This window comes from Saccopteryx bilineata, chromosome 8 (genome assembly GCF_036850765.1).
Source record: "Saccopteryx bilineata isolate mSacBil1 chromosome 8, mSacBil1_pri_phased_curated, whole genome shotgun sequence".
NCBI lineage: Eukaryota > Metazoa > Chordata > Mammalia > Chiroptera > Emballonuridae > Saccopteryx > Saccopteryx bilineata.
Genome location: NC_089497.1, coordinates 15,015,256 through 15,043,018, shown reverse-complemented (window position 1 = coordinate 15,043,018; position 27,763 = coordinate 15,015,256).

Here is a 27,763-nt window from a genome sequence, read left to right as displayed (position 1 = left end):
GGCGACACCCAGGAGGGTCGCAACATGGCGACGCCCAGGATGGGCAGAGCATCGCCCCCTAGTGGGCAGAGCGTCGCCCCCTGGTGGGCGTGCCGGGTGGATCCCGGTGGGGCGCATGCGGGAGTCTGTCTGACTGTCTCTCCCTGTTTCCAGCTTCAGAAAAATGAAAAAAAAAAAAAAAAAGTTTTAAAGTCTCCACTGTGGGTCTATTTATGTTTTCATTTTTGCATTTTTAAATTATTTCATTTTGTGTATACACTTTAGGATTATTGTGCTTTCTTAGTAACTATTTTTATAACTTTGTAACTTTTTTATAACTATTCTATTATCCTTTTTTTTCTTAAAATCTATTTTGTTTCAAGTCTTTGGCACTAATAAAACTTCCACAGCCTTTGTTTTGTTTTGTTTTACTTATTGATTCTTAGAGAGAAGTGATGAGAGAGGGAGAGAGAGAGAAAAAGAGAGAGAAAGGGACAGGGAAGCAGGAAGTATCAACTCATAGTAGTTGTTGCCTGTATCTGCCTTGACCAGGCAAGCCCAATGTTTCTATACTGGCAACTTCAGCATTCCAGGTCTATGCTTTATCCAATGCACCACTACAGGACAGGCAGCCTTTTGTTTTTGATATATTATCAAATTTGAGAACCTTTTAGAATATATATATTCTATACACACACATACATATATATATTGGAGATATATTCATATATATATATTCATATGGCTGAGTAGAGGTAAATTAATTTAATCCTTACTCTATATTATTGTTGCTAATTTAATGGACAGTTATATTTTGTTGAATTACAAAATAAAAACATTTATAATTAACAACTGCTTTTTTATACCTTAAATATGCTTATATACATGTCTTTATTATAAAAACAAATATTATATTATAAACATTACTTCCATAGGTTTTATTGAAAATATCGAATGAAATAAATGTTCCTGAGAAATTCTAATTCTTTAATTTTTAAAATTACATTTATTTTAGCAAATCTACTAAGGCAGTATCACTGAGTAATAATCAAAATATCTTTAAACAATACTGAGATTTAGAAATAAATTATATCACATATATTAGGCCAAACCTTTTATTGAGCTGCTAACATATAAATAAGAATAATTATCTCAGAAAATAGTTAAAAAATTTTAGCTTTTGTTACATTTATGAACGCCCCTAAATTTTTCAGTGTGTGATGCTTTAGGGGACTTACAAATAAAATGTACATACTTTTAATGTATTTTCAAAGTATTTTATAATGTACATACAAGCTGATAATATCTATTTCTCTATCTTAATGACAATTGATAACTCACAATTCTAACTGAAATGTCAAGACATTTAAAGATACGAATGATAAAAAAAGTCATCCATGACTTTATTGCTGAAACAATCATCCCTTTTCTCAAGTTCTGTCTACTTTATGATCATGTTAAGTATCAAAAACAAACAAGGAATTATAAACTTTTCATCAAATACAAAGAAGAATTACCTTGGTTCTACACATTTAATATTTCATCCTCTGAAACCCTGTTCAAACCAGAGATAAAGTGAGATGAATTAAATTTGCTATGAGCTTGACCCTCTCAATCTATGACAGCCCCTTTTCACCAACAAAGACAAATGAAGGAGCAGAAATTGTAACATAACATTGATTGTTCTCTCAAGGTCAACTGAAAACAGATTATTTACTTGAAATGTTTCTTTTCAAAAATATCATTTATTATACTTTTTTAATGCCTTATTAATACCCATCTACAATTATGTTTTCTTTTTTTTTTACTTTTAATTGGATTATTAAGGTAACAGTGATTAATAAAATTATACAGTTTTCTAATATAGAGGAAGAAAGAAATGCTTTAAAAATATTAATAACTATTTAATATCATAAAACCATTAAGAAGTAATTTTGGCTTTGAGTCCATTACTTTTTGAATCCAAATATTGTACTTATTGTTATCATGTTTCCCCTTTTACTATTATAATCATTGTAAATATATTTAATTTTTCATGTGTTTATAGAATATATATCCTTTTATTAAAGCATGTCAATTTCAAGGTATCAACAGCAACATATCAAAGATAATAGGTGCACATTTGCTTGGGAGAAACAAAAAAATAGCAATTATTATTTATATTTTCTCAAAAACTATTAGGCATCAGAATTTTGATAGTAATATAGAAGAGCCTTGATTGGGTTACACTTGAAATGAGATCACTTAAATAAGTTCAGACAAATTTCTAAGACACATGTCTTTTAGTAACCTTGCAAAAATAAGACTGAATTGCTCATCAAATTACTCCTGTCTTACATGAAATAACTAATACCCGATATAAAGAGAATGACTTATGAATATAAGGCAGTTAAAAGAGAATGAAATATGAATAAGACAAAATGACAGTTGAAAACTGTGCACATATTTTGCAATGAGATAAAGGTCAAAAGAAGTATTTTTTTTTGGATGCATTTTATTTCTAATGTCACTGATCATCGTAACTTTTTTTTTGAAAAGTTAAATCTTTTAATTTTAATTTTTATTTATTGTGTTGACATGATTTCAAGTGTCCCACTCAGTATAACACCCTCTAAACACCTCAATGTGTCCTCCCAATGCTTCATGGAACATCTCTTTCTACCCCCACTTACCCGTTTTGTTCTCCATCCCCCTACTCTACACCCCCTTCACTCTAGCTATCGCTACCCTGTTGTCTCTCTCTCTCTCTCTCTCTATATATATATATATATATATATACACACATATATATGTTACGTATTTATGATTTTTGCTAATCACTTCACCTTCATTGATCTAGTCTCCTCTTTCCCCTTCCCTCTGACAGCTGTCAATCTGTTCCCTGTGATCCTGCCTCTGTTTCTATTTTGTTCCTCAGTTTATTGTGTTCATTAGAGTCAGTAAAACATATAAATTCAATGACTGCAATAACAGTTCAAAGGAACTAGCATTTTATTTAGTATGGAGCATCTATTCTGTGTCAGTTAGCATTTTACAACATTAATTTAATTGAGTAACGTGTTTACTTTGAGGAAAAATCAAAAGCAATATTGTATGAAGATTAAGGAAGTGCCTTCTTTTTATTTTTTTATTTGGCGAGAGGAGGGCAGAAAGAGAGATGGACTCCTGTATAAACCCAAGTCAGGATCCACATGGCAAGCTGCCTAAGGGTGATGCTCTGCCCTTCTGGGCCTTTGCTCCATTGCTCTGCAACAGAGCTATTTTTAGTACCTGAGGCAAAGCCATAGAGCCATCCTTAGCATCTGGGGCCAACTCACTTTAATCATTGATCCATGGCTACAGGAGGAATACAGAGACGAGAAAGAGAGGGGGAGTGGTGATGAAAGAGATGGTTGTTTCTTTTTTGTGCCCTGACTGGAAATCTAACCCAGGAGTTCAACACACCTGGCAGATGCTCTGCTACTGAGCCAACTGGCCAAACTTAAGGGAAAGTCTCTACTGTCAGACAGACTTGGATTTTGTCACTATCTGTGTAATTTCCCTCAAGTTATATTTTTATCTCTTTATCTTTAAAATAGTAATGATAACATCAATAATATTAATAATGATACCAATACATACTTGATAGGCTTGTTAGAAACAATAGCTAGTGCATTTCATGCATAGTTTAGCAGATTAGAATTGTTCATTAATTGTGGGTTGCTAATTTAACAAAAGTTTGGGGATATAAATTAAACAGTTTTAATTATTTGCACTATCAATTCATCTGTAAATAAGATGCTTACAAAACATATGCAAGAAGAAAAAATTCTAACAATGTCCACATTGCAAACACTGGCTATAGCAAATATTAATTGCATCTCTTTATTCAAAATTATTCCTTGGGTACAAAGCTCTGAGACTAGATTTTTGTGTGTGTGTGTATGTTTTTCTGAAGCTGGAAACGGGGAGGCAGTCAGACAGACTCCCGCGTTTGCCCAACCGGGATACACCCAGCACGCCCACCAGGGGGTGATGCTCTGCCCATCAGGGGCGTTGCTCTGTTGCAACCAGAGCCACTCTAGTGCCTGAGGCAGAGGCCATGGAGCCATCCCCAGCGCCCGGGCCATCTTTGCTCCAATGGAGTCTTGGCTGAGAGAGGGGAAGAGAGAGACAGAGAGGAAGGAGAGGGGGAGGGCGCTTCTCCTGTGTGCCCTGGTCGGAATCAAACCAGGGACTTCCACACGCCAGGCCAATGCTCTACCACTGAGCCAACCGGCCAGGGCCTATAACCAATTATTTTTGATAAAATACTAGATTGTAATCATTATAGAATTGGACAATGATTTTGGCAAAAGATTGTTATCTATGTCCCTGCACATTAGTCATAGAAACTTAAATAATGCTAATGATAGATAAAGCAGATATTCATGTTGCACTGAGGATAATAAGTGGAGTAGCTAAGGGTTTTATTAGTAGCTGACAGTAGAAAATTTTGAAAATTCCTGACTATGAATTTTACTACCATATTCCAATTCTTACTCTGTTTTGTTCCTTTCTAATTTACAAAGTCAATAACAGAAGTTTTAAATAATTGATATTTCTATATTATAATTTGGTCCAGGGAATAACTGGTTAAAGTTTATATATTATTATGTTTAAGAGTAGCCTTTCTGAAAAAAATGTATTATGTATTCAAATCTGTTGGAGGAAATTCACATCAGGAATGTAGAATTCTATTTTATTCCAAACGTTACAGGATATTGGATAAAGAATTGTTAAATGACCTCTAGGTATTCATAACACGTTACTTGTGGTCATTGTCTTTAGCTTATGAATATAAAGCAAATAAAAGTTGTGAAAGTATCTGCATGAATAAAGTAAACAATGCAGGCACATCCATATAAGCACTAATACAACTTTCAACAAACTTGCCTCATGGTAAAAGATCCATTTTGAGCTTCATGCTATTTATAGTGTCACGCCATACTAACTTAACCAAACAATGTATCAATTTTATAATTTAGCTTACTTGAACAGCCATATTTTAAAATACCACACTTTTTTTTATTAGATGTCAATTACCTGATTTTTTCCTTTAACTCAGTGGTCCCAACCTTTTTTGGGCCACAGACGGATAAATGTATCACATGACCGAGATAAGCGTCAAGAGTGAGTCTTAGATGGATGTAACAGAGGGAATCTGGTCATTTTTTAAAAATAAAACAATGTTCAGACTTAAATATAAATAAAATGGAAATAATGTAAGTTATTTATTCTTTCTCTGCAGACTGGTACCAAATGACCCACGGACCAGTACCGGTCTGCGGCCCGGGCGTTGGGGACCACTGCTTTAACTTACTAAATTATGGGTTGTTTCAAACTGAAGTGGATGAGGTACACTCTCTTCAAATAACTATTGCCTTTTGCCTAATGATCCAATAAATTAATGATTATTTGATGGGTGTGTATTTTGCTTTTCCAAACCCAATAAGAAGTTGCCAATGCTTTTAGGGAGAGGAAATATTTTCTCTTGTTCTAAAATTCTCAAAGGATCAGTAGTTAATATAGTATTTTCTGTAAAATTAAAGTGCCAGAGATTTGTTTCTCTGTATGTTCAATTTTTTTTATTAAGTAATGCCTTAAAGGAGCATTTTAATATGTTAAGTGCACTACCTTCATGAGCCAAACTTCACCTGTTAAATGATGAGTGGTTTCCTGACATTACATTTTTATGCAAAATGATGGTTGGATAAGCCTTATAAAGTTGAGAAAATATATTCGCTTTTGTAGGCTAATACTGAAAGACAAATACAAAAAAAAGTTGCATTGTTATTCAAAAAAATAACATTAAAAATGATAGATAATAAAGAGTTGTATAGAATTTAGAAGATAAAGTAGCATCATTTATGAAGCTAAACGTTAAGCAAAACAAAAGTCTACAAAATGTTGCAATTATTCACTAATTCATACTTTATTTGAATTTGAGATTCCTATTAAACCACAGCATAGGTAATAGTTACTTCACTAAAACTGTGAGACTAATTTTGAAATTATACAGACCTGCAAAGTCAAGCAAAAGCTTGCAAAATATTTACATATTATCTTGAGAAAATTCAAATAGAGTGTGCAAGTTCTTATGCAAAACATTTCAAATTAAAAGTTTGTACTTGTGGACATGATGTAGTTATTAGCACCATACTTACTTTCCTCTAAGAACAGCTAGAAAACTGGAAATATTCATTAAAAAACACACAACTTATTTCTGTCTTCAAACAATAGGCAAAATATGGCTATAATCCCTCAGAAAAATGGATTCACTTATGGTCCCTGGTGAGCCCTACCATTTCCTTGGCTTTCTGCCAGGAAGTAGTTTCTAGGTAACGGTACAGGAGGTAATAATAGCAGCCTCCCTGAATTGTGGAGATAATCAGAGTTTGGAAGCAGACATACCGGTAGTTCCCTAGATAGAGGACCAGCGAGGAGAAGATACAGAGAGAAAGCCTTTTTAAAACACTGAACGGGTTTCCCCTTGGAACTATTGTCCAAGAACAAGCTGCATGTGAATAAGATCAAATCCAATTAGCATAGGCAAAGAAAGGCTTTGGAAAAGGAAGTTCAACAATTCTCAGAACTGAGTTGAAAGTCCTTCTAGTGCTGACTAGTCAAGGTGGAGAAACCTCACTGAAACCTGGTGCATTTTGTGGACACAATAAGAATCATGTTTTAGCAAACTTGAATTAACGCACACTAACAGCTTAGAACGAGTCTCAATAGGGTTCAAATTAACAACACATTTCATAACAGCATCTCCGAAATAATAATAAAAAATATATACTTTCTATACTCTTTAAAAGACAAAATAATACCTGGAACTCAAGATTAAATCCCGAGGTCGCCAGTTGAGCGCGGGCTCATCTGCTTTGAGCAGGGCTCACCAGCTTGAGCCCAAGGTCGCTGGTTTGAGCAAGGGGTCACTCTGTCTGCTGTGACCCCCCCCCCATCAAGGCATATATGAGAAAGCAATCAATGAACTAAGATGCCTCAACGAAAAATTGATGTTTCTCATTTCTCTTCCTGTCTGTCTGTCCTTCCCACTGTCTCTATCAAAAAAAAAAAAAAAAAAAGAAAGAAAGAATGTAAAATGTACAATGTTCAATAGTCCCTACATATGTGTGAGCTCTACATTAACTTCGAGTATGAAAAGCTACATGACAAGGTCACTTTTACCTTAACAATAAGATGAATCTTTACAGTCTTCAGAATCATGTTTTGAACCTTGAGAGACACTGATGTTGAAGGGCACAGGTGAACTGAATTCCAATGAGTAAGGAGCTACTCTGAGGACAGAGGCCACACATGAATCGCTTTAACTTCGGCAGATCATTAGGAGGCACAGGAGGTGACATAAGCAGGAAAAACCCGAAAATTTAGTGAGTTCTTAAAGGCCAAATGTGAGGTAGCATCTGCATTTGAACTGGTGGAAGCTTTATATACAATGAACGATCCTCAACCATTCCCAGCCCTTTTCCATGGGTCTCCAGGAAGTGCCCACGAGCAGGAAAGATGGCCGGAGAGCCCTCGTGGTGCAGGCACGCAGAGGAAATTGGAGAGGAAGTATATATTAGCAGTGCCTATATGTGATCCAACCCCTACATAAGCACAGAGTAGTGGCCGACTGGTAATAGGGTGAAATCTGCCAGCACTACGAGCCTCCTATATGAAGGAACCCTAGCTGTTGTTGGGGAATGAACACTACTGACCTCACCAACCTTGCTTTGAATCGCAGAAGAAGCAAGTGCGTGGGGAGTGATTTGATCTGTGCAACAACAGATATGCAAGATACGCTGGAAACTGAATGTGGAGTAAGAATCCTAATGAAAAATCATCTGGCACTTTAGGCTTCACGTGTAAAAGCAGTTACTGGTTGTCAACCACTGAAGGGATTTGAAGCCTGTGGCACATGGAAAGTAGTTGTAGCCACAATAAAATTCAACCAATATCAATTAAAATCCAGATTGATTAATACTCCAGAGGCCTGCAAAAAGGGTGCACTCATGTAAAAACATTCTAGTTATTTAACTTTGTGTTTATAGTTCTTTGGCATACATCACCAAAATCACTATGAAGCACACCTACTAACAACAATAAATTACACAATAGAAAGAGGTAAAACAGTCTACATAAACAGGAACAGTTAAGCCGACATGTTGAAACTCTCAAACATGGTCTTCAAAGTAACTATAAGTAATATTAAAGAAAATAGTGAAAAAATTGGACAAAATGGATAGGCAGATAAGAAAATTCATCAGAGCAAAATAAACTAATAAAACATCAAATTATCATGCTAAAAAGTGAACACATGATATCAGAAATAAAAAATTCTTTCAGTGGAGTTGTCAACAAACTGGGTGAAGCAGAACAAAAAAAATGAGTCAATTTGGGGATAGGTCAATGGAAATCATACAAACTACACTGAGAAAATCAGAGAGAAAAAGAAAAAAGAAAAGACCATAGAGAATCTAAGAAGACAATATCAAGTATGTATCATAATTTTTGTTTCAGAAGGAGAATGAGGTAGAAGAAATATATAAAAAATAATAGCTAAAAATTCTCCCAAATTAATAGAAAAATTAGATCGGATAAATTCAGAGAATCCCAATCCAGGTAATTAAAAGAAAAATGCATCAAAACACATAAGAGATAGGGTTTTGCAAACCAAAGAAAATGAGAACATTACTTTTAGTTAAGAAGAATAAAAAGAGTCATTACATACAGAGGAAAAATAAAAGTAATAGACTCAAATTCTTGCAAAGATATAGAAAGAATGACCAAATTTACCCTATGACTTAAAGCAACTGTAAAAAAGAAATAATATATATTAAACATAAAGATTCAAGATATTAGAGTTTAGGCAACATAAATAGTAATCTTTTGAAGACAAGAAACAAATGATGTAAACAATTGTACCAGCTCACTACCTGAAAAGATTTTTCAGTATAAACAATGCTAAGAATATTGTATTTGCAATCAACTTTGATTTTCTCTGAAAAGTACAAAGTAAAATTGCTGAATCATATGTTATATAACTTTCTAAGGCTATAGATACAATTTAATAAATTTCTCTTCAGACTGATCAAAGCAATGAATTTGTATATCACCAGTATCTGAGTCCATTCTATTCAAATTTATATAATTGCTTTGTGTTTTTTGTTTGTTTGTTTGTTTCTAACACTTCTTGCACGGGAACACTCTATGTTATTTCTCTCCCAAAGCCTAACCCAGCCCATATCAGTAGCTACTGGTCTGTAAGTTTTATACATCAGTACACATGCATGATAGGCATTATCTACAAGCGCAAAACTATATCACAAAACTTCTAAATGCAAGTATCTCTGAGCTCAGAAAGAAGAGATGCATGTTTTTGTCAGCTTATAAGTTAGAAGTTTCAGAAGAGATCGTGTAAAATGTAGGTTCTTTTGGAAGGAGGAGCAAATAGTAATTAAGGCCACATCAATTAATAAAGGGAAGTACCCAAAAGTTGTTATTTGAGTTTGTCCTTGAATGAGCATAAAATTTTAGTGTGCAAAAGCAAGTCTTAAAAAGACAGAAGAAAAATATTATAATACTTTTTGAAGAGTGACAAAATTGGGAGGATGTAGTGTTTGTGCTGGAGAGTGACTATGAACTAACAGAATTTATAGGTATTTGAAAACCAAACCAAGGAGCTGGGACTATTTTTGTGATTGTTTATTTGTTGGCTGATGGTAGTTGTGTTTTTGTTTAAGTAGTAAAGTGAGAGAAAACATTTTTGTTTGTTTTATTATTTAGATCAATTTGTTAATACTATGTGGAATTAAATGGCTGTGAATGGAAGAACGGAGAACACTAGAGACAAGATGGCTATTAGGAAACTACTAAAATGATTTAAATAAAATTTTCCATAAGCCTATACTAAGTTAAAGCATAATTTACAGAATAAGTAGACTAGCAGACCATTGGGAGTCAGGCACCCAGGCAGATATACATCCATCATCCTCTAATAATAATAAAGTGTTTCCTTGTTTTGTTTTGTCTTTACTTTTAAAGATTGGTCCCAACTGTTTATGATTCTTCAGCCACTACAAAATACCATTTACTGTCTACAAGCCTTGACTTATTTTTGTGCTATAGAGTAAGAATTTTCTATATGCTGGTTTCAGTCTCCTGGGAAATGAGGAGTACAATAGTAGGACAGTATTGTCAACAGAACAGGATCAGTGATGCACATAATTGAGGAGCAGAAAGTGAGAAAGCCGTCTTGATGGTGTTTTTATAAACAAAGACAGGAGAGGTCAATCATAACTGCAGTCTTCTGGGTTCTCAATCAAGTTAAGTAAGTAGACTATAAATGGAATGATTATATTTAGGAGAAACTATTCAGATTGTTAACCACTGAGCCAGAAGTAATGCAGAAACAATGCACTCGATACTTTACTTTTTATAGAGAAATAATGTTGATAATGTGGGAAGTAGACAGAAGGAAAGACGAAAACCGAAACTGAATTGAAATCAGAAGTGGAGGGAAAGAAGAAAATATATATGTCTTTAGATTAATAAATGAGAGATTAAGATAAAAAATCTGCTTTGGGAAGGGAATCTTATCATAATCACCTTAACATTTGATAGGAAGACTCAAGCAGGTTCCTACTGGCTAGATCATCCCCTGTGTCCCATTGTTTTTAACTTGCCTAGCAAAAATTGTACATTCTGCCATGTTCTGCTCTTCCACAACTACCTATAAATTGACAATTTTCACTTTTAAAATTTATAGCCCCAAACCCATTTTTACTTTGTCCAAAATGACATATATGTTTAATTTTGCATCCCTGCCTCTGGAATTTCATGCTTATCTGAATTTCCCTTATGCACATATTAAAATTTGATATTTGCCTGTTAATCTGCCTGTTAATTTGATTATTAGTCCAGTCAGAATTAGAAGGTGGGAGAATATATATATTTTTTACTCCTCACACCTTTAAATTAACAACATATCAGCCTGACCTGTGGTGGCACAGTGGATAAAGCGTCAACCTGGAAACGCTGAGGTCGCCGGTTCAAAACCCTGGGCTTGCCTGGTCAAGGCACATATGGGAGTTGATGCTTCCTGCTCCTCATCCTTCTCTCTCTCTAAAAAAAAAATCAATAAATAAAATATTAAAAAAACAACAACATATCAGCAAATTTTCTCCTAGACCTTATTGTGAATGTGTGCTAGACAATCAGAATATGGAAAAATAAAAACATTGCTGTACACCTTTCTCAAAAATAATTGCATTTTCTTAAATGCCCCAATCCAAGTTATGATGCCTGATACAAATTCAGATTAAGTATGAATATCTTTCTTTAATTGCACATAATATTTCCTTGTACATACATTATTATAGAGAAACCACAAAAAAATTTAACTTACAATTTGAACAGGATTTAAGGCAAAAAAGGCATACGTATTTTAGTGGAAGGTGAGAAATACACTTTATTGAGTGTTTTGTCCATAGAGATTGCCATTTAAATCAATATAGTCTCCTCCAGATGCATTTTTATTTCTGGTAAAATTATAAAGACTTATTTCTTTGTTATTTTCTATAAGATAACTCTAACCTTGATTGTTTAAGTAAAATGTCACTACCTACATCACTAAAGTTATTTTTAATTCACTTTGTTTATGTTTCCAATTATTTCATTTTTCAGTTATCTTGTGTTTTTGACTCCTACTCTGATATTTATGTAGTCAGTATGACTAGTGGTCAAATTCACTGAGAACTAACTGATAAATAATTAACCTCAAGATAGGTAAAACCAGTAGTAATATGCATATCACATTTAAGAGATGAAGTAGACATTCAGGGCACTGCCTATAATATTGTGGTAGAAGGAACATATATTGTTTTTCATCATGCCCTGGGTTCCTGGCACTCTTTAAAAAAAAAAAAAGCTCCTAATATCCTTTTGCTTTCTTAAGTGATAGGATGAGAGGAGTAAGCATTTTTTGTCATTTAGAATAAACCCTTTTTACTCTCATCTGGGTTTACGCTAATAAAGTGATTTTTAATAGGCCTCTGGATAGCTCTGGGCAGGCACTCGTTGCCAGAGGAACCAATCATGTGATTGGAGGGTTGGAATTGCCAGCCCCACCCCTGACCTCCAGGGAAGAGAGAGAAGCTGGAGAGTGAGTAAATCATCAGTTACATTTTCATAATGGAATTGCTATAAATGTTGTAAACCAGTGGTAGTCAACCTGGTCCCTACCGCCTACTAGGGGGCATTCCAGCTTTCATGGTGCACTAGTGGAGCAACCAAAGTATAAAAAAAAAGATAGATTTAACTATAGTAAGTTGTTTTATAAAGATTTATTCTGCCAAACTTAGTGAAAATCTGACATAAAGTACTTGGTAAGTAATTATTGTTATATGCTTTCAGTTGCTGTCACTCTGCTTTATAAATTTTATAAAGTAAAGTGACTTCCCTACTTTATAAATCACCATGACTGTGGAACCGGTGGGCGGTTAGAAAATTTTTACTACTAACAGAGATACAGAGGTGGGCGGGAGGTGTAAAAGCATTGACCACCCTGCTGTAAGCGATGGGTTCAAGCAGCTTTCAGGTTGGTTAGAGTCTCCATACCAAGAAGGCACTTTGCACTGGGGCAGAAGCTCTTGTCTCAGAACCCTTCTGGACCTTTATCTGGTTGTACACTTTACCCTTTATAATATTCTGTATAATAAACCCATAGGAGTAAGATATTTTCCCTGAGTTCTATAAGCCATTCTAGCAAATCACTGAACCACAGGAGGTTGGTGTAGGAGCCCCTGATGTATGATCAATGGGCCATGAGAATAAGAGACCTGGGACTTGTCATTGGCACCTGAAGTGGGGAATGTCTTGTTGGACTGAGCCCTTCAACTGCAGGGTCTACCTCTGGCTCGGGGTAGTAAGCATTAAAATTGAATTGACTTCTAAGACCCCCAGTTGGTGTATGCAGAGAAATAGAGAATGTCTTGGTGTGAAAAACACACACATCTGCTGTCATAGTATAGATAAAAACAGTTCTTATTGGCCCAAGTTTATTGGCTCTAAATCACTATTATACAAATGTCATAAACAAGTCTTGGTCTGCAGAAGAACTAGCTGAGACTTATCATTCAAACAGGCATAGCAGACAGGGTGTCGAAGTAAGAATTATTGAGCATTACTGAGTGCTCAGCACTCTGGTATGTATTTACCATATATTATCTATTTTGTCCTTGAACAACTATATGACAGATATTTTATGCATGAAAAATCTTTAGTGTGTAACTCATGCAAGCCACTAGCAATTTAAAAATGGGCAGACAAAGCCAGTGATGAAGCATTGTAGGAAAAATTTTAAAGGATTTAGGGTTGGGAAACTTAAGGTGAGTTCTACATGAGGAAATAAGCTCATGGAGAGGTAATAGTGGACAAGAGTGTTGCATTGGTTTTAAGTATCATTATTAAAAAATCTAAAATGAAAAAAATTTTTGAACAATGAATACCTAGGTAGGCACTTAACTTTGCAAGCATTTTTACAGGGCTTACAAGGTGCTAGACCAGTGTTTCCCAACCTTTTTGTGCCATGCCCCACCTTAACCTTTCTAAAATTTTTATGTCCCCCCCTATGTAACATACATAATTTTTAACATTAAAAAATTAATTTGTTCACTTAATAAACATAAATGATAGGTTCTAGGAAGAAATCACTATAAAATTGTTAACAAAACACAGTAAGTAAAATTTCAAAACATATAATGAAAAACAAATTGAAATTCCAAATAATTTTAATACAGATTTTTCTATATTAATTTATTATTTTAATTTAGTGTGATCCTTGCGCTTGATGCTTACTGCACAGAGATTTTATATTAGGTTCCAATTTGGTTAGCTTTAGTCTCAAGTCTCCACGTTGTGTTATATCCAGCCGATTTCTTTTTTTTTTTTTTTACCAGTAAATCATTTACAGCACTAAATCCACATTCAGCTAAAAATGAAGATGGAAACGGTAGCAATAGTTTTCTTGCACATTTGGTTGAATTTGGGTATTTGATTTCTGTTTCCTCACAAAGCCGTGCCATCACTCCTTTGATATTAAATAAAGCTTTAACTGACTCATCATTTTGCAATTCTGCAAGTTCTTCTTGATACTGCATATTTGATATATCAGACAAATCCACTAACATTGGCTGCATCATCCATGTTGGGAAATCAATTTGTTTTAAATCAGAAAATCTTTCTTTTAAATCAGCCAATAGAATATTCAAATGATTGACAATAACAAGTAAAGTGATATCAGTTACTTCACATTTTTAGAGCCAATGAAACTGTTTAAAGTTTTTGTTGTTAATATGTTTCTGACATAACTCAATATTGGTAATGAAACCAAATATCTTTGCTTTTGCATCGACAAGAGTTTTATTTGTTCCTTGAAGTTGCTTATTTAATATATTTAGTTTTTCAAAGATATCGGCTAAATAACTCACAAATGCTTTACCATCTATTGTTAACAGATACTTCATTTCAGGTTTGTCGCTTAAAAAATCACTAAGAGTATCAAACAGTTCCATAAATCTTTTCAAACAGTTTCCTTTAGATAGCCATCTTACTTCAGTATGAAGTAAAAGTCTCACATGGTCTTCATTTTGTTCTTCACAAAATAGCTTGAAAAGACGCTCACATTTGGCACTAGCTTTAATAGCATTAACACACTTTATTACTGTATGTAATACTTCATTCAGAACAGGCGAGATGTTTTTAGCTACCAAGTTTTCCCTATGAATAACACAATGCACAAGAATCATTTCTGGATTCGCATCTTTCATCAATTTTAAGCAGCCATTTTTCTTGCCCATCATATTGGGAGCACCATCTGCAGCACAAGATGTTATATTTTTCATTGGTATATCATTGACATCTAAGTAGTTTTTTAGCTTATTATATATATCTTTGGAGGTAGTGGTGCTTTCTAATCTTTTACAGAACACATTTCTTCAGCAAAATGTCCTTTATCAATATATCTTACGTAAGTTATCAATACTGCCTCACTGTCTCTCAAAGTTGATTCATCCATTTGCAAGGAGAATTTTCTTGTTTTCAGCTTTTCAATAAGTTGTTTTTCAATATCCTCACTCATTTCATCTATTCTTCTGCTAACAGTATTGTCACTGAGTGGCATAGCTTTTACATCTTTGTCATCTTTTTCAAGAACCGTTTTAAGAAATGCTGATATTGACGGTTTTATTAAATTCTCTCCTATAGTGTGATTTTCTCCAGTTTTAGCGATGGATAAAGAAATTTGATAACTAGCCTCAAGAACACGATTATTAGTTGAAGTATGAGCAGTAAATAGAGACTTTAATGTTGTTCTTTTTTCAAAATTTTTCTTTAAAGTTTTAAAGTAACTCAAATCTGAATTAATATGAGCACTATGTTTCGCCTTCAAATGCGCCTCAAGACGACCTGCTACCTTCACCCTCTGGGGCTGCAGACTGGGCTCTCCCTGGCCCCTCCCCGGCTCCTCTGGACCTGTGTCAGGGGGGCAGAGAGGGCCGCCACATCCGGACTCCGCCGGGCTGCCGGCCGCACCCTTCCCCGGACTCACAGGATCCCTGACAACTCAGTATTAGCCCGGCCGGTTCGCTCAGTCAGTCAGAGTGTCCTCCAGAAACACGAGGCTGGGTCCCTTCAGGTCACACGGGAGCGACCAATCAAGGCACAACTATGTTCAACAACAAATGGTGCCCTCTCCTCCCCCCCCTTCCTCTTTAAAGTCAATTAATAAAAGAATTTTCAATATTAACTTAGGAAAGCTTCAGTTCCGTGTTTTGAGTAGTAAGTGTCAGAAAGGTGGAGACAATGCAAATACCCCGAGGTGACCTTTAATCATGAGGAGCAGAGTGACGTCTGTGTCATTCTGAAGACAACATGCTTGGTGTTGGTTAAACAACTGACTTTTATTTCCAAGGATTTGTAAATAGGATACATTCTAAACATACTTGTCCTTAATAAAGCATGACAATTGCCTTGAAATAACTTCTCTTTGAATACCTGTGGTAGGTAGGTAGGTAGACAGGAGCAGAGCAAGGGCCAGAGGCCAAGTACAGAAGGCCACCAGGGTGGAAAGCCCTGAGTGCCTAGTGTTGGAGGAGAGCCAGAGCGCCCAGTGACTTTCTGTTCCCGTCCTGGGGAAGCGAAAGTCAGACCAAGCCCCCATGACTGAAGGTGGTCTTGCGTCCAGGGAAGGCCTCAAGGACGCGATGCTTGGCCCTGCTGGAGCTTTCTGCAGGTCAGGAATCAGACAGCAGATGGGGTGGTGTCATGTCTCAGAAAGGGCAAGGGCAATCTGATCAGTTTTACAAAACTAAATAATAAAATTGGACATTGTATTCTGATTGTTAGTTTCTCACGCATGGTGTCATGTTCCTGCTTAATATATTGGATAGCTCATCTCTCCAAGGCACCTCAGTCCTGAAGAGATCAGGGTCCTCCACTTGCAGTATTGTTGTTGCCTCATTCCTTTGCGGCTCCTCTTCGTGAAACCCTGAATACAACACCTAGCAATGGGCAACACTGGGAAAATGAGGACCTCACCACCCACCCTTAGCTGGTCAAATGGTTTAGACCCCTTGATTTCCTATCCTTGGTCATGGGATTCAGACCTTCCCCTGTCCTTTCCTCCTCTGAGTATCACAAGTCCTGCGGTTTAGACCCCCCTTAGAGGAGTAAAGAAGCAGAGAATAGCTTAAGCATTAACCCCTAGAGATAACATCCAAAACTCAGCTGTGTTTCAGCTCCAGGCCCAGAAAAGCAGCAAAATTAGACAAGGGAAATGCACTGATGAACTCGGAAACAGCTGCATTGACCAAGGACCTGCTGGCTTGGTGCCAATCAGTCAATGAAGAACAGGAGCCTGAAAAAACACACCTGGAAAGCTGATTAATATTCTATTGATATCTTCTCCTGGGACCGCCTCTAAATCCCCACCCCTAAAACCCCTTAGGACAGAGTTCTCCCCCTCACTGCCTCTTCTTTCCCCCAGGCGCTTTTCCTTGCCTCTCACTTTCTCTTAAACTCTAAGGGACCGCCACCCCCCCCCCTCAGACTTGCAACCAGGAGAGCAAGTGAGTAGCAGTAGCTCGTCCCAGTCTAGCCCCGGAAAGTGTCTCTAAGGCCCCTTTTCTTCTAACTTTCTCCCCGTATGGCCAATAAGTTCTTCCTTGACTTGCTGCATTTTGTCTCTTGGTTGGAAGGCATTTTTAGCATTTTTACAAAAGCCACACTTTCTTTAGAGGAAGATACAAACACTTTTCTCTTGTTCACCTGCACCCCACATCCCCATTAAGGTGTCAGTGTAAGAAACATATCTGTAAGAATTATTATCAGTTTATTTGAGCCAAATGGTCGACAATTGGCAGGAAGTAAAATCTCAACGCATAGACACTGTTCAAGCACTTACCACAATTAACTCATTTAATCATCATAACAACCCAAGGAAGTAGAGGTAGACACATTTATCAACACCATGCTGTTTCATGAGAGGATATGTGAAACACATGGAGTCATCAAGCAAATACTTTAAAGTCAGATAGGTATTAAGTGGTTCAAAGTCTCTCAGTATTGTTGTAGAGTTCAAACTTCCAAGCTCCAGGCTACAAACCACAGACTTTTGAGTTGAGTTTCATTAGAGGTTTTAGGTTAGCTACCGGGCAGGGTAGAGGTGGCATATTTAAATCCCAGTGTTCAACAGTTAGAGTTGTAGATGTAGGACATCCATGCTCTAAGGCAATTAGGTACTAACAAAAGATTTGAATGTTAATGGACAAGTAAACAAAGCAGAAGCCTAGCCACATAATAACTAAAGTGAAGGTCATGGGGGAAAAGCGTAAGTCTAATTATAAAATCTTAATATACTAAGATAAGAGATGAACCAACTCTGGTCAGAGATGAGTTATTAATCTATTGACAGAGTCATAATCTATTTAATAAGAGACAAAAATTGTCCAGAAAACACTGAAGGTTTCTGCTACGATAAGAAGTACAGAATCTAAGCAGAACATGACAAAAAGATGAACAGACAATGGCAAATAAAGGCAAATAGATTTTCCAGGTTTTTCTAATACAATAATCTTAACAACTACTTATACATTCAACCTGTTTTTCTTATTTATTAAATTGAGTATTACACAATTTTATATTTATGACAAAATTCTCTGAAAAGAAAAAATAGACAATAATCTCTTTTTTTTTTAAACATGCATAGATTTAATGATAGCTGTATTACCAAAAGAGTAAACCTTAAGTAAATTCTCAAGATTTTAGTAAGCATGTTTCACATAAAACTACTCAGATGATTTTGATTCCTGGATCAAATTAAGAGTCAGAAGCTAATGCACAAACTAGATATAATTAGAGTGTCAAAATTATTATGATTTTCTAGCATGTGTATGACTTTTCATATTTATTTCCAAGAATATGGATCAAAGTATCAGTGAAGTTCAGGTGAAACCAAACAAACACGTTGTCGATTCAGTTCATACATCATTGATCAATGAATGTTATCAATTTTCACACAGCCCAGGATCCCAATAACTTTCCTGTTGAGTGCATAGCATAAATTTTAAGTGCCCTAGAGCTCACCATGAGGAGAATTGCTAAAAACTCTCAATGCTCTAAAAATATTCTGAATCATTAGTCCATATAATGGAAGAAACTTTCAGTATAATTCTCAAGAGTCATCTAAAATAAATAAGAATGTTCTTCTTTATATCATATTTAAATCTTCTAAAGAGCAACTTCCAAATAAATATCAGGACAATATAGGTAACAAAAAATATTTTTTACTGTAGATTAATTCTATAGTTTAAAACTATTAAATGCTTATGAAATTAAAATTAGAATAACTGTAAACTCCAATGGCCCCAAATCCTATTTTTATATTTTTGTTATGAGTTCAGAAGATAGAGATAATCCATAAAAAATATAATACTGACTTGTCCCAGTTCATCATTCAAGAATGTTTGGCGTGTAAACCTGGTATCCACTACATTCAAATAGGCAGTCCCATTGTGGATCATTGACATGATATTATTGGGAATCTGTCTTCCTATGTCTGCCTCATTTTCAGCCCTTCTCAACATGAAATATCAGTTGATGATTGTTTGCTTCCTATCAGAGTTCACTGCTGCAGGAATTGTAGTTTCCAACACCCACGAAAGTACGAAGAACCTCCAGGTCCACATTGCAACCACAGGGACCACTTTGAAGTAGTAGAAGAAGTTATACCCTCCTGGGTTAGTAGGGATAACAATTTCTACACCTTTCCACCCTGTGTTTATTCTGTAGCTCACAAAAGTAGAAGCCTCTTTCCAGTATCTGCCAAAACAGGAGAATCTCTCACTTCCTATCGGAATTTAACCTTTTTGTTCTTCTCTTATAACTAAAATCATTTTCTCTCTGTTCTTTTCCAATCCTTAGAACTCTTATTCTAGAACTCGTATTCCATGGTCAGCAGCCTCTTCTATATGCATAACGTTTTCTTTGGGGGCAAACTTTATTCTCTTATCCCATACATACCAGGGGTTTTGTTTCTGAATGTCATTTCCTTACCATTGAATCGATACCATAATTTTAAAGTCCTGCTGTTAAAAGATTTATAAAACTTGACTAGGACAGTTGCTTCCTTTTTATGGTATACTGAGCTACCAATACTCCCTTTTTTTAAAGATATTAATACCTGAGTCAGTCTTAATTTTAATGTTCATCCCTTCTATCCATTAATATGATTCCATCATCCTTACAAATGACTCTTCCAACATGCCGACATTTCAGGTCTCTGGGAAACTCTTCTTTGACTATGTTCTCTGCCAATTTTCTGGTAAAAAGTCTTAGATTGGCCCTGGCCGGTTGGCTCAGCGGTAGAGCGTCGGCCTAGCGTGCGGAGGACCCGGGTTCGATTCCCGGCCAGGGCACACAGGAGAAGTGCCCATTTGCTTCTCTACCCCTCCGCCGTGCCTTCCTCTCTGTCTCTCTCTTCCCCTCCCGCAGCCAAGGCTCCATTGGAGCAAAGATGGCCCGGGCGCTGGGGATGGCTCTGTGGCCTCTGCCTCAGGCGCTAGAGTGGCTCTGGTCGCAACATGGTGATGCCCAGGATGGGCAGATCATCGCCCCCTGGTGGGCAGAGCATCGCCCCATGGTGGACGTGCCGGGTGGATCCCGGTCGGGCGCATGCGGGAGTCTGTCTGACTGTCTCTCCCTATTTCCAGCTTCAGAAAAATGAAAAAAAAAAAAAAAAAGTCTTAGATTTATACATTGAAACTTACTAACAGCTAAGGTGCATCTACCTCCGAAATTAATAACTTAAATGATATAAACTAGAACGTTATTATCCTCTACTCTGAGCTACACTTAAAAAGTTATAACTCTGACTTTATCAAGAATTACAGCTTGATTTCTTTGTCTAAATTCATTATTTATTAGTTTCCCTTCCCATTAACAGGTTTATTTTCTTTCAGGACAGCAAGTATGTATAATGCATTGTTTCTATCATTGCCTTTGTAATAACCTATTATTTTCTGCTGATATTGATGTTATGTGCTTGTGTCCAATCCTGGATGTTTACGTTTTCTTTGTCCCTCGTATCCTGAACATCATCAGGTCCTATGAATCTGTCATGTAAATACATTACTAATTGTTAAATTTCAACCTATTTGCATCCCCACCCCTCACCTAAACAACATGAACCACACACATGGAAGTTACAGGGGGGCAAAATAAATAAAACATGGCTCCATATTTGTGGATACAGTGAAATACTTTTTAACTGTTTCATTTGATCCTCATTTTTATTTTGTATTTTTATTTTCATACTAATGTAGGAATCAGAGAAATGCGTATTTTATGTCACCAATGATATTGATATTGGGAAATAATTGCAAGGTAAAATCAGTTTCTTTACTGCATAGCTTTTAAAAAGTCTAAATTTTTTGTCACACTGCATCATGAGTGATCTTTTTTCTTCTTAGTCAATAATTTAATTTTTGAGCAGATTTAGGTTTACAGGAAAATTGATCTAAAAAGACCAAGTCCACATATAACCCTTCTCCCAGCCACCATCCATAATCTCCCCAATTATAAACATCTTGCTTTAGTGGGATATATTGATTATAATTGATCAATCTATATTGATATATTATTATTAAACTCTAGAATTTACATTAGAGTTTACTCTTTATGTTGTGCATTCTCTTGATTTTGACAAACATCTACTGACGTGATTCTACCATGACGTTATCATGTCGGAGAACCCTAAAAATCCCACATGCCACTTACTCATTGATTCATTGCTCCCCCTGGGCTCTAAGTAACCACTGGTTTTGTATAATCTTCATAGTTTTATCTTTTAAAAAATGTCATATAATTGGAATCGTACAGTAGGTAGCCTTTTCAGATGAGCTCTATTTGTTTTTCACTTAGCCATACGCATTTAATTTTCATCTGTGTCTTTCCATAGAGCGATCTTATAAAAATAAAAACTCAATCATGTCACTATTCTAATTAGAATGTCTTGATGCAGTCCCATTGTTCTAAAATAGTGCCTAAAGGGTTTCTAAAACTCTACTCACAGAGCGCTTTGTAGAGAAAAAAATAAAGCTTCAACTAAGAGTTGATTCGAAATACAGATTTTTAGACACCATCTTAGTATAAAAAAGTCCTTATCTCTATACTGGCATGACCCCAAGATGACTCAGAAGCTCATTGGAATTAGAAAGCACTGGTGTAAAAGCCCTCAATGATTTTTGCTCTGTGCCCTTTGTCTAGCCCTGCTGTAAACCACTTGCCCACATACAACTGCTGCATAACAAAGAATTCCTATGTGCTAAAAATAGAGAACTTGATCCTCTTCCCAATGAATAAAGGTTTTTACTACAATAGTAACGATGAAGATAATAAAATAGAAATAAGAGTAAAATCATATACATTTCAATGAAAAAATACTTTGAGTTTTAATTTTTCAAGCACTTAAATGTTTTAACTGTTTTCATTTTATAATAAAATTCTATGCAAAATGTATGAGTACTTAATTGGAATTTTTAATTTTATTCTTTTTTCCTGTAAAAGTGAAGTATTTGTATCTGTATAGACAGTACTAGAGTGACATTTACTTTTCTTTGTACTTACTCTATTTCTTTGTTGAAAAGCAGAGTTATCTCAGCTTAAAAAATACAGAAAAGCATACAATTTTCAATAGGAAAAGTCAGGCATAATAACTAGTGGCTTCAAAGCTCCCCTGGCTAATGTCTTACCTACCTATCAGATAACACTTAAAAAATAATTTTCTTTAAAAAAAAAACTTAGTTTGAATTTTTCAGCCAAGATTAATCTTTGCATTATATCTTTCATTTCACCATATCATAGCCTTTGTAATGTAATACTTGGTATTATTTTTGAATATGTCAGTGTAGCAGCTAGATTATAAGTCCCTTTGGGAATTTAGAATGGAATGTCTGTCTAACTTTCTTCAGTGTCTTCAGGATCTGGGACACTGATTAAATCACTGGTGATGCAATCAATGACTTTTTCTCTGTGAATGTAAGTGCAATTGCTATGTGATGGCAGTAAATATTCTTACCCAATCCTGGTATCTCTGACATTTATATCCACTGTCTTCTGGGAAGAACATTGATTTCCAAAAGCAAATACTTGTAGTTGTTTTTAAAGAAAGAGTCTAAAAAATATGTTTCTCTAATTGCAATTTTTTTGTTTGTTTTTGGGGGATTGTTTGTTTGTTTGTTTTAAAGAAAGGCAGGGAGAGAAAGACAAAGAGACAAGAATATTGAGCTGTCCCTGCATGTGCCCTGACCAGGGATTGAACCAGCAACTTGAGATGATGGTCCAACCAACCATGTTATACAGCCTGGGCTTATTTTTTTTTTTTATTTATTGACTGAGTTTTAGAGAGACAGGGAGAAGAGTGAGAGAGGGGAAGGGGGAAAAAATCATTCCATTTTTGTTCCACTCAGTCATGCATTCATTGGTTGCGTCCTGTATGTGTCCTGAGTAAGGCTTGAACCCACAATCTCGTTATTTCAGTATGAACTGACCTACCTTACTAGGACCCACAAATTATTCTTAATTTCATTTACACAACAGACACATTCTTAGCAGGCATATTGATGATAATTTTTGGTCATCTCCAGTTATAATCTTTTTTTTTTTTTTGTATTTTTCCGAAGCCAGAAACGGGGAGGCAGTCAGACAGACTCCCGCATGCGCCCGACCGGGATCCACCAGGCACGCCCACCAGGGGGCGATTCTCTGCCCATCTTGGGGCTTCGCTCTGCTGCAATCAGAGCCATTCTAGCGCCTGAGGCAGAGGCCTCAGCGCCCTGGCAATTGCTCCAGTGGAGCCTTGGCTTCGGGAGGAGAAGAGAGAGACAGAGAGGAAGGAGAGGGGGAGGGGTGGAGAAGCAGATGGGCGCTTCTCCTGTGTGTGCCCTGGCCGGGAATCGAACCAGTGACTCCTGCACGCCAGGCCGACGCTCTACCACTGAGTCAACCAGTCAGGGCTTCTAGTTACAATATGATCTCTTTAGGGACAAAACCTGAGGTTTTTTTTTTTTTTGGTTGTTTCTTTTTTATTTTGTTTGATTACTTGCCATTTCACAGTGAACATGCAGAAATGCTTAATAAAAATATCACTTTTCTTATGTATATCAAAGTTCCTATTAAAATTTATTTTATAAGCTTTCTAAAAACTCTTGTTTTTAGCGAATTTTTTTTTCTTCTATGCAAGCCTGTGGGAGTAAAATGGCAGGTTAAATATCACACAATAAAACAAAGATGAAGTAAAACGCAGATCTCAATCCTGGTTCACTACTACCACCAAGACACCAAATTTATTTTGTGAAATAATAAAGAGGAACTGTATTCTAACTTGCAAGCCAACAATAACCAAGATCACAACAGGGTGCATAGCTCAAAAGGAAAACGTCTAGCACATCAGCAATAAAGACGGGCTCTATCCCTGAACTACTGCTTTCTTTGGGTTGCAGAATTTATATTCAAAACACTGCAGCTGCTCCGAGACAACACAATAACACTTCTACAGTACAGTTTCAAAGATCTAATAAATTAGATTCTTCCTTGGCTCAGTCAAAAATACTGTGTTCAGCAGTTTCAACAATGGGAGCTTCGTCTAATTAAATTAAGTGCTGGAGCGGCTCACGCCAGCAATACTACCTCGAGTTGATAGACTCAGGTTCACAATATTGCTAATCTGGCGCGCAGCCACCAGGATGATCAGAGACACCGAGCCAACAATTTGATCTCCAGTAACTGAAAGGCAAGAAAGGAGCAATTTTCCTTTTAACGGTACAGCAGTCCAAACGTGAAAATTTATGTCTCACCACAACCATTTATCTAAAACAGTTTTGGGAAGGCCTACTTATTACATTTAGACATCTAATTCTAAAAAAGACTGTGAGTTCATTACTATTTTACTGCGATAGCTGATTTTCCTCCAAAATCATCGACAATAAAATGGTAAATTTTGCTTGACATGTGTGTACTTTTAACACTAAAAGATCCTATAGAATAGGGAAGAGTTAGAATTTTTCACTTTGTAGATTTATGTTTCCTTTTCTTTTTTTCCTTGCTAGTGTGTATGTTTGTTTTGATAGTTTTAAAAAACAAAATAAAATTAAAACTTCCCACAGAAAAAATTTAATTATTATGATTTTAAAAATCTGAGGTAAAATTGTATTTTTACAATTTTAGGGCACTGAATTTTTTTCAGTGAATTTAAATATTTATGTAGATTTTTTTACCAAAGCATACAATTTTCATACTTTAATTATTATCAGATTATTGATTTGATACATAGTTTAATCAAGACTGATTGTAGAGTAATTATCAAGAATAAATAACTATATTATGTTTATTCATTTCTGTCATGGCCTCACAAACTATTAGAGTGCATAAGCGAAAGTAAATAAAAGGCATAATCTATACATTAGCATTAACAAGGATATTGATCATTTTTGGTTCTTTCTTTTAGATATAATCTCTTCAAACAACTCATAAAAAACTGAATAAGAGCCTGACCTGTGGTGGTGCAGTAGATAAAGCGTCGACCTGGAAATGCTGAGGTCGCAGGTTCGAAACCCTGGGCTTGCCTGGTTAAGGCGCATATGGGAGTTGATGCTTTCAGCTCCTCCCCCCTTCTCTCTCTCTGTGTCTCCTATCTCTCTCTGTCTCTCCCTCTCCTCTCTAAAATGAATAAATAAAAAGTTAAAAAAAAACTGAATAAGAATATTAAACTGTAAATATATCAATTTAAAAAGGAGAGTAAGTAAGATAATTATCATGGCATTAGAATTAGTGTTATGATATCTTAATCTGACTTTTGAAACATGGATGATGGGTATGCAACATAATCAACAGTTTAAACATTATAGAAATGTTTACCTGAAAACTATATACTCTTATTGATCTGTGTCACCCTGTTAAATTTAATTTTCTAAATAAAAATTTAAAAACATCTTATTAACCAATGTCATCCCAATAAATTTAATTTAAAAATTAGAACACCTTCCCACCCCCCCAAAAAAAGAAACATGTTAAAAAATGTTAGGTTTATGTTGGAGTTCAGAGAGACCACACAACTAGATATAATAACGGAAAGATATGTCTAATGCATGGAAAATTTTGTCAGGGAAAAAGACAATCTTTAAACATAAGGCTAGTTTGCATCCATACTCAGAGATTCAAGAGAATATATAAAAACGATATTTTGATGGTGCTCTATAGTAATGACTCTAAGAAAAACAAAAATTTAGTTTAGCATTATAACGAGTGGCCATCAGGGATATTGAGCTGAAAATGTCAAATATCTTATTTTATTTTTAACAGAAAGAGAAACAGGAACATTGAGCTGTTCCTGAACGTGCCCTGATTAGGGATCGAACCAGCAACCTCTGTACTTTTGGATGATGCTTCAACCAACTGAGCTATCCAGCCAGGGCTTGAAAATGTCAAATATCAATAAGAGACAACAAAATCTTAAAAGTGTTTAATATACAATACATTTTAACAAGGTCTACAGGTGATTAGTACGAAAGTTCAAGTTTGGAAACTGCCAATTACACAATATTTGTATTTTGCAATGTTTACTTTTACTAGTGTATGAAGACCATTGGGATAACAATCTTAACATATTCACTTTTATATTTATATATCAGTTAGTTAATTAATTCTCTCAACAAATCACCTGAAATTAGTATTACATATTTTCAGGCATTCTAAGGGGAAAAGGGGTAGAGTTTGATAATTAAAAACAGAGGGAGGGCATGGGGGATTATTTAACAGTAATGATTGTACTGACATTCTTTCTGTAATCACACAATCCACTTCTGTATTCCAATTTATTGAGTCAGGTGATATAATTATGTAACTTATATGCTCTGCTCTACTGAGTCAAAACATTAAGATAATTTTTAGTTTATCAAATAATATTACTTTAAATGGGTCTTCAGTTATTTACCTAAAATGATAGAGAAAATTTTCTATCTTTACAGTTTGATGATGAGCAGCTACTTTTAATAGCTCCTAGAATATCATAATATCATATATTGTCAAATTTATTCTAAATATTCCATCAGTTTTATGAGTTAAAAACTGTGTCCTTGGCCAAGATTACTACTTATATATTCTAAATATTGAAGAAGTATAAATGTTCATTTATACTTTCCTAATTGCAAAATATTATTAGAGTAATTCAGTTATTTCTTAATTTATATTATGTCATTCAATGAATGTGTAGGTATCAAAATATTTTAAATTTCTTTGCACATCTATAGGTTATCAAGTATAAAGAGGCTTCTTCAAATAATCAGGATCAAACATTGATAAACACTAAAAATCTGTACATAATTTAATGTTAGGAAACTTTATTAGACACATACAATATGGTTGGGTTTGATTGTTTTGTTTTGTTTTTGTTTTGTGACAGAGACAGGAAGAGACAGAGAGAGGGACAGATAGGGACTGACAGACAGGAAGGGAGAGAGATGAGAAGCATCAATTCTTCATTGTGGCACCTTAGTTGTTCATTGATTGTTTTCTCATATGTGCCTTGACCTGGGGACTACAGCAGACCAAGTGACCCTTTGCTCAAGTCAGCGACCTTGGGTTCAAGTTGGTGAGCCTTGTTCAAACCATATGAGCCTGCTCTCAAGCTAGCGACCTTCGGGTTTTGAACCTGGGGCCTCCATGTCCCAGTCTGACGCTCTATTGACTAGACTACACCCTGGTCAGAGCAATACTGTTTATGACATCCCTCTGGTCCAATCTTTTTTCAGTCGTGGTTACAGTCAAGAAATGTTAAGCAGGCTTTGACCAGTGTAGCAAAGAAGCAGCTTTTATCTGCAGCAGAATAAAGTTTCATTCCTAATCCAAGGCTCCTGTGATTCAGTGGTATGGAACTTCACAAAAATCAGCTCAGCACTCCTGTTTATACAACCCAAGTGACCAGGAATTTACATCCAAGGGGCTACTATTATTCAAGGAGACTGAAGCCAAGAGATAAAGATTTCCATTTATGCCTTTTAGGCCAACTCTTCTGAAATACATTTTACAAGTCTCAGATCGTCTAATCACATCAAGCACTGGCCACATGCAGTAGCCTCAAAATAAAGAACACATCCTCCTCTCTTATTTTCCTCTCTTTTTCTTTATCTACACATGTTGACACTCAAAC